The sequence below is a fragment of the Lactuca serriola genome, chromosome 2 (assembly GCF_051521515.1).
Source record: "Lactuca serriola cultivar US96UC23 chromosome 2, Lser_US96UC23_V15, whole genome shotgun sequence".
NCBI lineage: Eukaryota > Viridiplantae > Streptophyta > Magnoliopsida > Asterales > Asteraceae > Lactuca > Lactuca serriola.
The window spans coordinates 54150419-54167500 of NC_136409.1; the positions used below are offsets into that span (position 1 = coordinate 54150419).

At 38.5% G+C, this 17082-nt stretch overlaps 1 pseudogene; it reads left to right on the plus strand.

The window, feature by feature from the left end:
* The first annotated feature begins 206 nt into the window (after positions 1-206).
* The window catches only part of LOC145089228 (uncharacterized), a 21226-nt pseudogene continuing 4350 nt past the window's right edge, over positions 207-17082 (plus strand).

Genomic DNA, 17082 nt, shown 5'->3' on the forward strand with positions numbered 1-17082 from the left:
GATTTTCCTCTAATGAACTTGAATGACCTGATTCACGTTGCATTAATCTTAAAAGACATGGAGGCTTCTCAACTTCAAGGGACTGATAAAAATGTTTTGAAGCTTGGTCTTGGTCATATCAAAATATTCATAGACAATTACTATGATTGTCTAGCATTGATTAATGTGGAGTTAGCATCAGCAATGGAAAGGAAGTGAAAGTTTTGATGGAAGCAACGAAGACTCAAGCCAAACTAAAGAAATATGTTGATAGGGAGATATGCTTGAAGCCTTTTGGATTGGTCTTTGCTGGAAAAGATAAGAATGGTAAAGCTAAGAGGTTTTTGTTCCAAGCATGTGAAGTGGAAAGATACACTACATCTCAATATACGAACTTAATTGTTTGTATGAATAATTGCTTGAAGAATAATGAGGGGGATAAAACTAAGTTGAGGAAAATTTTGACATGGTACTCGGAGATTCGAAGGATGATGCATTTTGCTGCACAGATTCTCACGAATTGAGAATTTCGACATGATCACAAAGGGGGAGATTGTAAAGTCAAAATATCATTATATACTTATAAAGCTTGTATTTTTTCTTGAACCACATTCATTTTAAACTCCAATGTATTTTTTTTCCTTTCACCACATTCATTTGAAACTCCCATGACTTTTTAATTTCTTTCTAATAATTATTATAAGTTGGTTAATAATGTTAAATAAATATCAAATCTAAAGTGTAATCATATGTAAACTAAATTTCAATATTAAAATAAATATATTTTCTTCAACTTATAAAGTTTGTTTTTAACTTTAAACATATTATACTTAATTTATTAGGTCTAATATGTTGTATGTAAATCATTATCATTTTAAAGCTACAACTTTTGATCAATTTGTATACAATACTTAAATTATTAATTTAAATATAACCTTACAGGGTCAACTTAAACATAAATTTTAGTTGAACTTAAACAACCCAATGAATATTTTGTAAATAGTTAAAAGTGATAAATTGTAGTGTTTTTCTAATAATGATTATAAATTGGTTAATAAGGATAAATAAGTATCAAACCTGAAGTGTAATAAAAAATAAACTAAATATCAATATTAAAATAATATTTTTACTTCTAGTTATAAAGTTATGTTTTTAACTTTTAACATATTATACTTAATTTATTAGATTTAATAATGTTGTTGTATGTAAACCATTATCAGTTTAAAGCTACAACTTTTGAACTGTATGGACAAAATACTTAAATTGTTAATTTAAATATAACATTACAAGGTCAACTTCAATATAAATTTCAGTTCCACATAAAAAAAACAAAATAATATTTTGTGAATAGTGAAAAGTGATAAATTATAGTGTTAAATGAAAAAAAAAAACTAAATTGTAATATCAATTCATTAGAACATTTCCTAAATATATTTTTTTAATTGTTACAAGTTTTGAAATAAGTAGCTTAAAATAACTTGCAATAACAATAGTTAAAAATAATTCTATATAAATGATTATATTATTACCTTTAAAATAAAAAAATATTGTTTGATATTTTAAATAATTACACTGATAGAAATTAAAACGTTAAATAAATAAATTTTAAAAATGAATTAACAATAACAACAACTATAAATAATATTAAACCATATATTATATTTAATTTTATTCATGTGTAACCCGCAGGTAGAGGTCATTCAAAAGATTGAGATTATGCAATTTTAATAGATGTATATATTATCATATAGTTAAAAATAATCAATATACTATATCGATAGTTTCATATGTTTCCTTATGTGTGTGAGATTATGCAATTTTAATAGATATATATATATATATATATATATATATATATATATTATCATATAGTTAAAAATAAGCAACGCGCGTGTATTCGCCTAGTCTTGTAATATGTCAAAGTCTGTGTAATAGATAGTTTCATATGTTTCCTTATGTATTTGATGTAACATCCCGGAATAGCAAGAGTAAAGTTGAAGGGCTAAAAGAGTAAAATGGGAAAGGGGAACTCGGCGAGTCCATGGGTGGACTCGGCAAGTAGAGTCGCGACTTGGTCGCGTATCAAGTGGCCGACTCAGCGAGTCAGTGGATTGGATTCGGCGAGTAGGCGCTGAATGGAGAAAACCCTAAATCCGGAGGTTGAGCCCTATATAAAGAACATTATGTTTCCTCCCCAGCCTCCTTGTCATCCCTTGAGCTCCAGAAACCCTAATTATTGTGTGTGAGAGGATCAAAGTGCATTTGGAGGCTTGGAGAAGTGGTGATTGAAGAAATCTTGAAGGAGAAGAGGCTTGGATCGAAGGGCTTTGCAAGGATTCAGGTTAATCTTTCCTGGGAGCTTCCTTTTGAGGTATCATTTCATTGTTTGAGCTGCTATTGTCTAGATTCTTCATTTTGGGGGTGTTAAAGATCATATCTCTTGGTGTTTTGGAGTTTAGAGGTTACATTAGAGGTTGCTACCTCAGATCTGGAATGGAGAAGGGTTGGAATGCATGAAAGTCTCTGTTTGTGAGTGATTGATGGAGCAATCATGTCCCAAACCCTAGCCCTAATGTGTAAAGGCATATATATCTTTGGATTCACGTAAAGTTTGCCACTTTACGTGATGGATGGGTTGTAGGAGGCTAGATCTATGTTTTGGATCAATTGCATGGCCTGGAATACTTCTGTATGGATTCAGACAGGTGGTACTCGGCGAGTCACATGGGTGGACTCGACGAGTTGCTTGAAGATAGGCTAGAGCTCGACGAGTTGGAAGAACAACTCGGCGAGTTGGATGAAGATGGCCTGGAACTCGACGAGTTGGAAGAACAACTCGGCGAGTAGGTTGAAGATAGCCTTAGACTCGGCAAGTCTGTTCTTGGACTCGGTGAGTCTTGTCAAAGAGTCCTAATCTTTCTGGTTGAACCGTGAATCGGTGAGTCAAGTGGATGACTCGGTGAGTTGTATGTGAGTGGACTCAGAGTTGTTGAACTCGGAGAGTTGAGTCGCGGATTGGGGAATTTCTGAGCATAGGGACTCGGCGAGTCATCGGGTTGACTCGGCGAGTAGAGTCAGTCAGGGGTTGACTTTGACCAAGGGTTGACCAGTTGTCTTCCAGGGGTATTTTGGTAATTATCGATATTTATTGAGTTCAGTGCTTTGGTGTTGTTCAGTGGAGGAGTTCGTGTCGGAGTTTGGAGCAGCGGGATCTTATCCTTTCAGCCGTCAATTTCGAGGTGAGTTATCCTCACTATATCAACAGGGTCTAAGGCACCAAGGCCAGCCCTTATCGGATTGAGATCCGGGTATTGTTGTTATGTTATTACTTTGATATGTTTGCATCCTAGTAGCTAGGATGGTATATGTTAGAGACCTGATTGAGATCGGTATTTTGAGATGTAGGGTGATGTTATGCTAGTGACTGGTTAGGTCGGTATCCTGGTTAGGATGATGATATGTTATGTGATATGTTTGATCGGCTTGTTGACTGTGAATTGCTATATGATTGTATGTTTATGTGCACATGGTTGTTTGGACTGGAGTTGGGTTGAGGCGGGTCCTGCTTTGTGCTGTAGGCCAAGATACCCAGGGCAGACCGGTTGACCCGAAGGCCCAGCGAGCGGTCCGGATAGGCTGTAGGCCCCAAGAGGGCGGACCAGACGTGCCGAGGCTCGGAGAGTGGACCAGGCCGACTGAAGGCCCGGTGTGGGTGGACCAGTCATACTGTAGACTCAGAGAGTGGACCAGGTGGATTGAAGGCCCGGTGCGGGCGGACCAATCACACTGCAGACTCGATGTATGTGGCTAGACTCGGAGGGTGGACTAGGTGGATTGTTGGCCGGTGCGGCGGACCAGTCACACAGTAGACCCGAAGTGCATGGCTGTTCTGTGATCGGATATGTTATGGCATGTTATGCGTGTATGGTATATGTGGCTGGTATTTTGGGGATATCTCACTAAGCTTTCGGGCTTACAGTTGTGGTTTTATGTTTTTCAGGTTCTTCAGGAGACCGTGGCAAGGCGAAGGCGTGATCGTACCGCTCCTCGTGTTTATGTTGTGATGAGATTCTGGGAATACTTAAAAATAAATTGTATTGAAAACCTTTTTGTAATAACTTTAATGGAATCGGTTTTTTTTCGAAAATTTTAATTTGGTTGAAATTTTTGGTCGTTACAAGTTGGTATCAGAGCCTTGGTTTGAGTGAATTGGAGGAACTCTCGTGTGACTCCAGTCTAAAATAGAGGAGAGTTTTCAAAAGAGAATTTAAAATGGTTTTCAAAATGAGTAAAGGAGGATGCGGAGGTACGATCAGCCGGAGCCAGTAAGTAACCCCAAAATGCCATACATGATATTTGTTTTTGAGCTTTGATAGAACAACATGCTAGTGTTAGGCTAGGGATCTTCAGGATTTCATGATAATGTTGCCTGATTTTTGATGCCTGTAGCCTATGGTTTCCTTGTGGGAGATTTTTAGTGTTCCTCTTGTGGTGAGGGTTGAGAGTTGTTATGCATGTTTTCTCTAGGGTGTTGTGGTAGTACTTCATACAAATATGGGTAGGTGTGGAAGGTAGTATGGGCCCGTACTACTGAAAGCACAGGACCCATACGCGTATTAGGGAAACCATGATCTCTAGGGTTGGGTTGAGAGAGTTGGTTCCCGGGATAGTGGGAAGTGTCTGAGCTTTTGTGGTGTTTTTCAGTATGGAGATTCTGGGGCATGCTGGGAGTGGATCCGGTTCAGGATCGGGAGCAGGAGAGGGAGTTATGGGCGGGTCAGTACCGCCCGAGATTATTGGTCAGATGAGCACGTGCGAGCTGGATGCAAGGATTCGTGAGATCCTGCGTGATGAGATTGCTGCATTGTTCCGGGTTGAGTTGCCGGAGCTATTTGGGTCAATTAAGACCGCCATGGTTGAGTATTTTGATGAGCGCAATGCAGCTCTCACAGAGACGGCTGTCGCGGCGGCTACAGCGACTGTAGCAGCGGTAGGGGGAGGAGCTAGTCGGGGTTTTCAGTATCGGGACTTCGATAATACGAAGCCTCCCACCTTTGATGGAGTTCAGGACCCGATTGTTGCTATGAGATGGTTATCAGACGTGGAGGGATGTTTCTTCACGTGTTCATGCCCTGCTGATCAGAGGGTGAGGTGTGCTCTGAACCGGTTGAGGCTCAGGGCGAAGAATTGGTGGAGGTTGACCACGGGGTCATATTCAGATGCGCAGAGGGTTGCGGTTTCATGGGATCAGTTCAGAGAGATGTTCAGCACTCGTTATGTTCCACAAGTTGAGAGGGAGAGATTGGCTCAGGAGTTCCTTGAGCTAAAGCAGGAGTCGGAGTCGGTGATTGAGATCACCAGGATGTTCACTGAGAGGGCGATGTTTTGCCCAGAGTTCGCTTCGGAGCAAGCTCAGATGTCTCGATATCTGAACATGCTCAAGAGGGACATCAGACAGTTTGTGTTTGCGCAGAGGTGCGAGACCTTGTTGGAGTTGCAGGAGGCCGCCAGGCGGCGTGAGTTAGAGATTGAGTTGCAGTTGCGTGAGCTGAGGCAAGCTCTGGTGCAGTCGCAGCCGGCGCCGAAACAGTCCAAGACCGTTGATGCTAGAGTGGGAGATCTGAGCAGCCACACTTGTGGGAAGTGTGGGAGGGGTCACACCGGAGTTTGTAGGTCCAGTGGTGCATGCCGCAAGTGCGGAAAGGAGGGGCACTATGCGAGGGATTGTCGGCAGTCAGCGCCGGTTCGGGATTTGAGGATTTGTTATCATTGTCATCAGGTTGGACATTTGAGGGTCAACTGTCCACAGCTTGCTGCAGGACCGGTGCAGGCTTCAGCACCAGCCACTTTGAGGATCACAGGTGGAGGTCAGGATGGAGCGGAGCCCCCAAGGGCTCAGGGTCGTGCTTATCAGCTTGCGGCAGAGGAGGTCAGAGTAGTGCCAGATGCAGCTGCGGGTATGTTTCTTTCTTGATGTCTTGTTATCTTGTGTTTATTGTGGGTATTGTTTTGTGCTGGTATCTTTGTGTGGTTTTTGATGCGGTATTCGTCGTTTTTGAGGATTGTGGTTTGGCTATGGGTCAGTATTGGGAATTTCGTTGGTTATTATTTATGAGGGTTATTAGTGGAATCAGGCATTGGTCGGAATGCCTAGTAGCATCTGCTTTTTGAAGAGTGGTTAGCTGCAGATTGAGTTTCTTTCAAGCGGGTTGATCAGTGTGGAAATGTGTTTTTTGTGAAGGTTGCTAGTGTTAGTGGGAATCAGTCCGCGTGTAAGTGTTGGTTTTGTGCAGATTTGTTCTGGGAGGTCGGTGATGGCGACCGGTGGTTGATGGTCAGTACCCTAAGTGGGGGAGAATTGGAAAATTCTCCGGAAGATCGATAAGCATGTGAGGTGGCTTAGCTGTTGGGATTCAGCAGTGTTCTGCCAGCCCAGAGTGTAGGCTGGTAGGAGCAAGTGTTGGGCATGCGGGGCGGGATACAGACCTAGGGCATTTGATTATGGAGGGCCTGGGATTCGGGCCGGGATCAAGTATGTATGATGGAGATAGGGTTCGGAACCCCTAGAGGGCTAGAACAGTATGCATGGGAGGATTTCCCAGAGAGATAGCTCGGATTGATGGATGTTAGTTGAGCGGTCCGGATAGACTGAAGGCCGGTAGGTGTACCAGTCAGGCCGAAGGCTCGGAGAACGGTCCAGCCAGACTGAAGGCACTAGAGGGCGGTCCAGATTGGCTAAAGGTTCTGAGAGTGGTCCAGATTGGCTGAAGGCCTATGAAGGCGGTCCAGTCATGCTGAAGAATCTGCAGGTATCGATAGAGCGGTTCGAGGAAATGGATTGAGTATGTTGCGATGTGTTAGCATTAGAAGGTCTGGCCCCGGGTATTGATCTTGATTAGTTGAGATAGTGCATGGGCTTGAGAGTCCCTGCGATCACAGTCAGAGCATGTGTGTTGGATGGATAGCGGTTACGCTATGAAGGAGTGGGGTAGCATTGGGCGGGCGTCGTGGCACTTGTGGTAGTGTCAAGGCAGCCAAGTGGTTTTCCTTGGTAAGGAAAGAAAGAGGAGTGTAACTCCGAGAGGGAGTGCAAGTTCATGGAAGTGAAAGCGGCAGAGCAGAGTTATAATTATAGTGATCCGGGTATGGTTTTCCGAGCAGCATGTTTGCGGCAGTGGAATGGAAGCACATCCGGTTTGGGATGTCTGCTGAGGTCGCGGAAAGGAATTCCGCGGGTGTGGAGTCAAGAGGCTCGGAAGGGATGCAGGGAGGGAGTCTTGGGCTCTCAGTGTGATTCCGATCAGGGAATTGTGTATGTAGTAGTGGTTCATCCTGGGGGATGTTTGAAGATGTCATCAGTGTATCAGGTTTTCCCAACCTGAGGGTGCTAGAGCTAGTTCTGCATGTGTATGTGATTGCCAAGGGAGAACTCATGGGAGTTGCTCTGAAGAATGTGTCCTTCTGTCATCAGAATGATTAGAGTTGGACTCGGATCGGGAATCCGATGGTGCATGGTTATTTTCTAACTCATATGGATCGAGCGATGGTTGTGATTTGGAGCAGTGTTACATCGTGAGTAGTACTCAGTTGTTAAGTGGAGTTATTAGAGGGTAAAGCTGATGGCCGGCTCGAGACGGTAGTCAGGACACCGTAAGGAAGGAGAAAGTGAGTTTTCTGGTTCTATGGTTGTATTTTGAGGAACCAGGTTGGATTAATGTCAGTTGATGCGTGACAGGAGTATTTCTAAGAGTTGAGTTGTTGCAGGCTTCGAGGACGAAGCCTAATGTAAGTGGGGGAGAATTGTAACATCCCGGAATAGCAAGAGTAAAGTTGAAGGGCTAAAAGAGTAAAATGGGAAAGGGGAACTCGGCGAGTCCATGGATGGACTCGGCAAGTAGAGTCGCGACTTGGTCGCGTGTCAAGTGGCCGACTCGGCGAGTCAGTGGATTGGACTCGGCGAGTAGGCGCTGAATGGAGAAAACCCTAAATCCGGAGGTTGAGCCCTATATAAAGAACATTATGTTTCCTCCCCAACCTCCTTGTCATCCCTTGAGCTCCAGAAACCCTAATTATTGTGTGTGAGAGGATCAAAGTGCATTTGGAGGCTTGGAGAAGTGGTGATTGAAGAAATCTTGAAGGAGAAGAGGCTTGGATCGAAGGGCTTTGCAAGGATTCGGGTTAATCTTTCCTAGGAGCTTCCTTTTGAGGTATCATTTCATTGTTTGAGCTGCTATTGTCTAGATTCTTCATTTTGGGGGTGTTAAAGATCATATCTCTTGGTGTTTTGGAGTTTAGAGGTTACATTAGAGGTTGCTACCTCAGATCTGGAATGGAGAAGGGTTGGAATGCATGAAAGTCTCTGTTTGTGAGTGATTGATGGAGCAATCATGTCCCAAACCCTAGCCCTAATGTGTAAAGGCCTAGATCTCTTTGGATTCACGTAAAGTTTGCCACTTTACGTGATGGATGGGTTGTAGGAGGCTAGATCTATGTTTTGGATCAATTGCATGGCCTAGAATGCTTCTGTATGGATTCAGACAGGTGGTACTCGGCCAGTCACATGGGTGGACTCGACGGGTATTGTTGTTATGTTATTGCTTTGATATGTTTGCATCCTAGTAGCTAGGATGGTATATGTTAGAGACCTGATTGAGATCGGTATTTTGAGATGTAGGGTGATGCTATGCTAGTGACCGGTTAGATCGGTATCCTGGTTAGGATGATGATATGTTATGTGATCTGTTTGATCGGCTTGTTGACTGTGAATTGCTATATGATTGTATGTTAATGTGCACATGGTTGTTTGGACTGGAGTTGGGTTAAGGCGGGTCCTGCCTTGTGCTGTAGGCCAAGATACCCAGGGCGGACCGGTTGACCTGAAGGCCCAGCGAGCGGTCCGGATAGGTTGTAGGCCCCAAGAGGGCGGACCAGACGTGCCGAGGCTCGGAGAGTGGACCAGGCCGACTGAAGGCCCCGTGCGGGCAGACCAGTCATACTGTAGACTCAGAGAGTGGACCAGGTGGATTGAAGGCCCGGTGCGGGTGGACCAATCACACTGCAGACTCGATGTATGTGGCTAGACTCGGAGGGTGGACCAGTTGGACTGTTGGCCGGTGCGGTGGACCAGTCACACAGTAGACCCGAAGTGCATGGCTGTTCTGTGATCGGATATGTTATGGCATGTTATGCGTGTATGGTATATGTGGCTGGTATTTTTGGGGTATCTCACTAAGCTTTCGGGCTTACAGTTGTGGTTTTATGTTTTTCAGGTTCTTCAGGAGACCGTGGCAAGGCGAAGGCGTGATCGTACCGCTCCTCATGTTTATGCTGTCATGAGATTCTGGGAATACTTAAAAAATAAATTGTATTGAAAACCTTTTTGTAATAACTTTAATGGAATCGGGTTGTTTTCGAAAATTTTAATTTGGTTGAAATTTTTGGTCGTTACATTTGATAAGGCATCTTTTTATCGAAGCTTAATGTTTAGCCTTAGTATTTTTTTGTACTTTCACCCTTCTATAAATAGGAGCTGAACATAGAGTTGACAGTAGAGTTTTCACACGTTTACTATCAGTTTTGTACTCTTGTTCATTGAAAGTAATATGAGCTGAACCAGATCTTATTTACTTCTTGTGCTCATATTTTACTATGATTTGATTCTTATACTCGATTAAACACTTCTACATTTTTAAAAAACAATTACATAGTAAATATAAGATTTTTATGTGAAAATTTGTTTTTTTTTTTATACATATGATTTTATAAAGAAAAACATATTCGAAACAAAATTTTGAGAAAAAAAATTGTAAAACAACTAAAGTTTGGATGAACTCCCAAAAAAATCTTAAATTTGGGCAAAAAGGGTAAATTTTGGACTAAATTTGTAACAAAATTTACAATTTGGGCCAAAAATGTAAATTTTGGACCAATTTTGTGATAAATTTTGAAATATGGGCAAAAAATGTAATTTTTCAAAGTTGGATGACCTTTTGACCAGGTAAAAGATTTAAATTCAATACAATTACCAGTTTTTGGGACTAAACTGAATAAAAAAAGATATAAGGACTAAATCGATTATGAGACCGATATGTAAAGACTTTATTGCAGTTTCCCTTTATATATATATATATATATATATATATATATATATATATATATACCTTAAAAAACATTTAGCTCTTTTAGGACAAGAAAGTCTTAAATTTAAGTAGTATAAAATTTGAAGCATGAACTACAATTACTTAATGCATAATATAATAAAAACGGGCATCTTAAATATTGCTAGCTGGAATCCAATAACATTCAAAATACTCAGTCAAACAAATTGAAATTGGGGATAAGAGGGAAACGCTTTTTAAGTGGAGGTCAGTTTAGTTAGAGTTTGATTACAAAAATTTGAATGTCTATTAAATGTTGTAAACACGTACTCTCTTACTATCTCTCTTTCTCTTTAAAACCCTAGCATGCCAAAACAAATTCCTACAGAAAAAAAAACGATCAGGTCTCTTTAATGCTATACGTGTGTGTTTTTTTGTAACTGTTTCTACCTTCTAACCCTCTCTCTCTCTCTCTCTCTCTCTCTCTCTTCTACAATTGGTGTTTGTTGTTTTTGTGTTTCCAGATAACGAAACAGTCATCAATCCAACTTATATTCCTATGCAAAACAAAAAACATATATCAGGTATCTTTAATATTCTGTGTGTCTGTGTGTGTTTTGTAAATGCTTCTACCTTCTAACTCACTCTTTAATGGTGTGATTGTGTGTTTTTCTTGTATTTATAGGCACAGATGCAACAACAATCCAACTTATATTCATGCACACAAAAAACTATATCAGTTCATGGTTTGTGTCATCCCTTCATCCTTCCACGTCTCTGTTGTAATCGTTTATGTTTTTTAGCTCATAATATCATGTAATTTATGTGAAAACAATTAACCAACAAAGAAAACTTCATAGGTACATTTATTTTAACTTGTATTCGTTATCAGATAATAATTGGTAATGTGATGTTGTAACAGAAAAATAATAGTAATATGTTCTCTTTACCCAAATGTATAACCGAAATTTTTACAAAAATAATTTGTTTAAGGTTTCATTTAATAAATAATTATTAAATGTAGGGGTTTTTTGTATTTTTTTTCTATGTTTTTACCTCTTCGTTTATACTGATATTCACATTAGTAAATCAATATTTCTTCATTTCTACAGTCGTAAACATCTGTTAGCTTAGTTAATCAAACGCAAACAGGTACGTATTTCATTGTTTATATTTATTTCCGTGATTTATACCTTTTAATTCAGTGTATTTCAATTATATCACTTATCAAAACAGTAACTGTGTTCATTCAAATATATTTGTATCAACAAAACTCATATATAATAAAAAAATAATAACAACACTAATAGTGCAATCCACACAAACAAGCAACATATACTATATTAGTATTCAATATTCCAAAGGAAAACATTTTAATTTTGTGTACATTTTTTGTGCGCATATACTTCCATACTTGTAGCATTTTACATCTTGTAGTCTACCAAATTTTCTGTGATTAAAAAGTATCAGAAAACAAATATATAAAAGTGTAGTCACAAACTAACATTACAATAATAATGCAAGTTCACATAATACAAAAACAAAAAAAGCACCATGCTAATTGGGTAGATTTTGCATAGTGTAATGATTTTATGGGAAAAAATCTGAAAATACTGTGTTGTATTAAAAGGAAATGGAAATAGGTTGCTATAATAAAAAAAAGAGTAAATGGTAGTAAGTTCACATAACAAACAGATAAATAAAAAAGAACATGCAAGTGAGATTCAATATTTATGTTCATCTATTGACTTACCACAAAGATTCATTAAATTTGATTTAATCACATCCAAAATCAAATAATGGTAGATACCATAATTTTATCCACACAAGTTAATGAACTTTACCCATGAAATCAACTGCAAACAACTCCAAAACAGTTGCTCAAAATCTTTCAACACCAATATTCAACAAAAAAATAATAATTTATAATTATCAAAATGGAAATAACCTCTGACAAAACAACTTGCAAAGTAGACATCGACATCAATGCACTTTTACAGTTAAACTCTTTGTTAAATAATTAGACTCTTTGTTAAGTACTAATTAAAATGTAGTATATAATAAACTCCAAGATGCAGAAACTTACCACAAATTATGATTATTCTGGAACAGAAAACACATGAGAACTTTGTTGGTAAAACCTTTGTCAACCCTATAAAAATATACACACATAGGAAATGTTATTAAAAATAACGAATGGATTTAGGATAATCAAATTTGAAATCAGTCAACATTTTGCTTACCTGTTTTACAGTCCATATACTACTCCCACAAACACAGAATTGTTAGTCTTCAACATCATAATTGTAGAGTCTGGATATATCAAATAAGAAACATAAAAAACATAAGACTTATATTCAATTTGTACAGGTGACATTCAATTATGAAATTATATGGTTAATTACCAGCAAATTTTCACCATCATATCTACCTAATATGAAACCAACTCCACCAATGTGACAACCGTCAAATTATGGTCAGGTTAAAGTCAAATAAAGTCAACAAGTCAAACCGGTCAACCCAACTAACCCTTGTGTACTAGGGTTTACGTTAGGTAATTACTGTACAACTCGCTATTCTAATGAGAAAATCATAAATTGAAAAGTTCGTACATCTAGATTTCCTTAACCCAAAACTGTGGTAAGTAAGGAACCAAAGCATTAAAACTCTATTGCACGCTCATCAAGAGTGTGTAGGACCTTAAAACATGGCTTAACGGGGCTTACGAACCTTGCGTTGCGGAGCCAAACACTCACAAATGTCACACACGAAACCTCTCTCAATCGCTTTCACTCTATGTCTCTCTATCTAGAATCTCTTCCAAATCTCTCTCTGTATGAGAAATCTCTCCAAGAATGTCAAATCTCTCCCAAATCTCTCTTTGTATGAGAAATCTCTCCAAGAATGTGAAATCTCTCCCAAATCTCTCTAAGTATGTGAAATCTCGCCCAAATCTCTCTCTGTATGAGAAATCTCTCCAAGGATGTGAAATCTCTCCCAAATCTCTGTAAGTATGTGAAATCTCTCCCAAATCTCTCTAAGTATGTGAAATCTCTCCCAAATCTCTCTCAACTTTTTAAAATCACTCGGGGCATCCCGACTCTTAATTTAGTCGAAAACCGCTCGAAAACAGAAGTCTACGCGAAAAACGACCTTAAGGAGTCGAAACCCTCTTAGGAACCGAAACCTCTTAAGAACCGAAACCCTCTCAGGAACCGAAACCCTCTTAGGAGCCGAAGCCCCTAGGGCCGAAACCTCAGCAGCCGAAACCGAAACCTTGGAACCGAGAACTGAGACCCTGAGAACCGAAACCCTGAGGACCGAAACCCCGAAGACCGAAATCGCCTAAAGACCGAACCTCGCTTTCGGTTCTAACCGCCCAGCCGAACCTCGCTTTCGCCTCCCTCCCCTCGCACCTTCGGTTCCCTCTTCTACTTTCGGTTCCTTCCTTCCCTTCTCTCGGTCTCTCTTCTACTCTCGGCCCTCTCTTCTACTTTCGGTTCTAAGCTCCTAAGGAGCCGAACCTCCACACACTCGGCCCAAATTTCGGAATTTGGCAGTTTTTGCCCGGTTTTCAATATTTTTAGCGTTTTGAGCCCGTTTTTTGAGATTTTAACGTGGGGTTTTCACCCAAACTCGTATTTTAACATAATAAACCCCAAAAATTCATATTTTAATTATATTTTGTGGAAAATCTTTGCCTAAGAATAAAATCTAGTAAGTAAGATTTATGGGTGGAGTGTTGACTTTGCCTTAGTGTATAACACAAGCAACCTCCCCATACCTTCATAGTACAACCCCTAGTCACTATTCACCCATACCTAGTCAATCATTGTCCTTTTCCCACTCTTTTTCAGTCATAATGTTGAACAAAATCTGGAAAACCCTCCTCTCTCCTCACATTACTCCATTTTTCCACCAAGTGACAACTTTATTTTCTCTCACTCCCTCTCTCTCTAAGATTTCGAGATTCAAGGCTTGTTTCCAAGATTTTCTTCTACATTTGGTAAGTATCTTCCTCTTACACTTAGATATTCTACTATCTTTCATCCAAATCATAGATTGCTTACACAAACATCATCATATTTGTGTTAGATCTTCAAATCTTCAAGCACCTCTCAAGTGTTCTTGAGTTGAACACTTCTTTTCTCCATCATACATCTACTGAAATCACTCAAGGTGAGTTAATACCCCTATCTTTTCATGTTTTTCTTAAGTTTTATGGGGGGGATACAAGTTAAAACACCAAGAACACAACTAAACTGATTTAACAGCCTTCATTAGAAAAGTTCAACCCCATTCACAGACTGTTTTGGGAAACTTAAACATTTTAGTTTTCAAGACTGTTTTAGGTGCAAGTAGTTCCAGTTCTTAGCTTTAACATGACTACTTGTACATCTCCATATGATTTTTCTACAATTTATGGTGATTTTTACAAAACTGCCTAACATTTCAAACATCAATCCGGACCAGTCTGTGATTATGGACTTTTTCACACAAGTTGGAGGTCATTAAAATTCATTATAAAAATTATGAACAAACTAGACTCATTTCCCAAACTCTCAGAATTTATGGATTCTGATTTGCACCTTTGATGATTTTTCTATAAATTTTCTAAGAACAGTGAAGGAAAATGTTAACAACAGTAAAATGCTAGCAATTTCATTTCACCTTGTAACATGTTGAGCAAGGTGTATATCATTATGTGAATATATGTTTTTGCTGATAGACGACACTTTGTCTTAATATATAGTCACACATCAGAAAACAAATGCATTTTTACCTACAAAATTATGGTAATTAATTAGTTGTTATATTGCATGTTGCTTCACTTTAGTAAAAGGTATATATACATATCGGTAAACAAAAGGGTTTTTACCTTCACAAATACAGTAGTTGACCATAATAAACAAAGTTATAACTATTATATTTAAACGTTTTGAGAAATTATAATAGGTATGGTTTATGTTTCCATTAACACCACAAACACATTTCAGAAGGTTTTATTCCCACAGAAAAAGGTTTTACACTCACGCACACCACACGTAAACTTGTTAACTTAAATTATGAGACATTCTCTTCCCGTACGTCCGAGTGCGGGATCCAAATTCCTGGTAGCTATATCCAGAGTCTCTTGTAGGGAGAACGTGATAGTTGTGTATAGATCTATATTGGGTTTGACACCCCACACCTTGCTGCTAGCTACAGTAGGACCTGCAGGTCTACGGGTGACAAATGTCATAACAGTTTTTGACGCCTGAGAAACGTCGTGGCAGGTTCATGCAGTCATAGTATGGTTATAGCGGCTCACATAGGGAGTTAACAACACATAAAGTTTACGGGGATTTTCATAAATAAAAAGGGGTTTTATGTCGATTTAAAATCACTTTTTATATCAATAATTACATATATTATTGTATACTTTCGGTCTTGGTATTTAAGACTACACACCATTCATTACGGTATTTTTCTCAAATTAGAAAGGGTTTTACGCCAATTTAAAACCACTTTTATATCATTAAGTATGGAAAATACTTGTTTATTCTTGGTCTTGGGATTTAGGACCACATAACTTTTATAAGGAAAATATTGGATTTTTCTTGGTAACACACAACACTTTACAAAGAACAGTTTCCAAACTCTTTATCTAAAAAGCTTATGAACTCACCAACTTAATTGTTTACACTCTTTCAAAATTACTTGTATTCTCAGGAAGTCAATGAAACCAAGTTACCACAAGCTTTTGAGGATGGAACGCTACGGCGTTGAACAACTATTTTTATATCATGTCGTGATCAATCATTGAATTATGTAATACTTGAAACCATGTAATTCTTTCCTGATTATATTTATGATTGGTTGTATTTACTTTGAGCACTATTATACTCCTTGTTGTGATACTATACATGAAGTCCTCCACCCCCGGACGTTTCCACCATCCTTGGTTTGGGGGTGTGACAACCAAATCCTTTAAGAACAATCACTGCTGAAAGTACGTGTTTTGTCTGTTCAAAACAACACAAACGAATTCCTATTAGAATCATGTATATATCCAATAGTTTTGTGAATCTTCTAGCCCTTATACCACCATACTCCAAAAAAACTAGAAAATAAAAAGAATGAAGCTAGGCCTTCAAATGGCCGTCAAACATCAAACAATGGTGTGATGTTGAAGGATCTCAACAAACAAAATATTACCTGGCCAGGAGGTGGCGACAAATGCATTTACAGGGTGGAAGGAAAACCCTAAAACGACGGCGGATTCACCGAAACCCTACGAATAGCGGCGCAGAATTGACCTTAATCCTAGGAAAATATGGTTTTGACTTCATCAAAACCCTAAAAGACGCAGATGCCGGCTGTTTAGTGTTAGAGTTGTGATGAAATTTATCTTCCAAAATGGGTTTTCTCGCACGTACAACTTATGTATCATTATCCAGAAGGATATCACGTGCCAATACAAAAGTATTAGTGATCCCTGATGAACAATTCAATGGTAGTGAAGTCTGTATTGTAAATGTGGTGTATAAATAAGTATTGCATTATCAATAATACACAATCAATCATGTGTTCATTTGCATTTGTAAAGAACCCTAACGTTTGATTTTTAATTCTTACTGCTTTTGTTGTTAATTGTTCACATGTAGTAAACTATTTGCTCAAAAGAAATAATCGTCTCCACAAACTAATTTCTAAATAAAATATCTGCACCCGACGCTTGGCGCGGGTAAACGGCTATATATATATATATATATATATATATATATATATATATAACTAAAAAAATATCTTTTAATTAATAAGTTATTTAAAATTATTAATTAATAATTTTGAGTTTTTACTTAGAAAGTTTAATTAATTTTCTAACCGTGGTTTCCACGGGTTATAAACTAGTATATATATATATATATATATATATATATATATATATATATATATATATATATATATATATATATATATATATATACCGCATTAAAGTCTTTACATATCGGCTTCATAATCA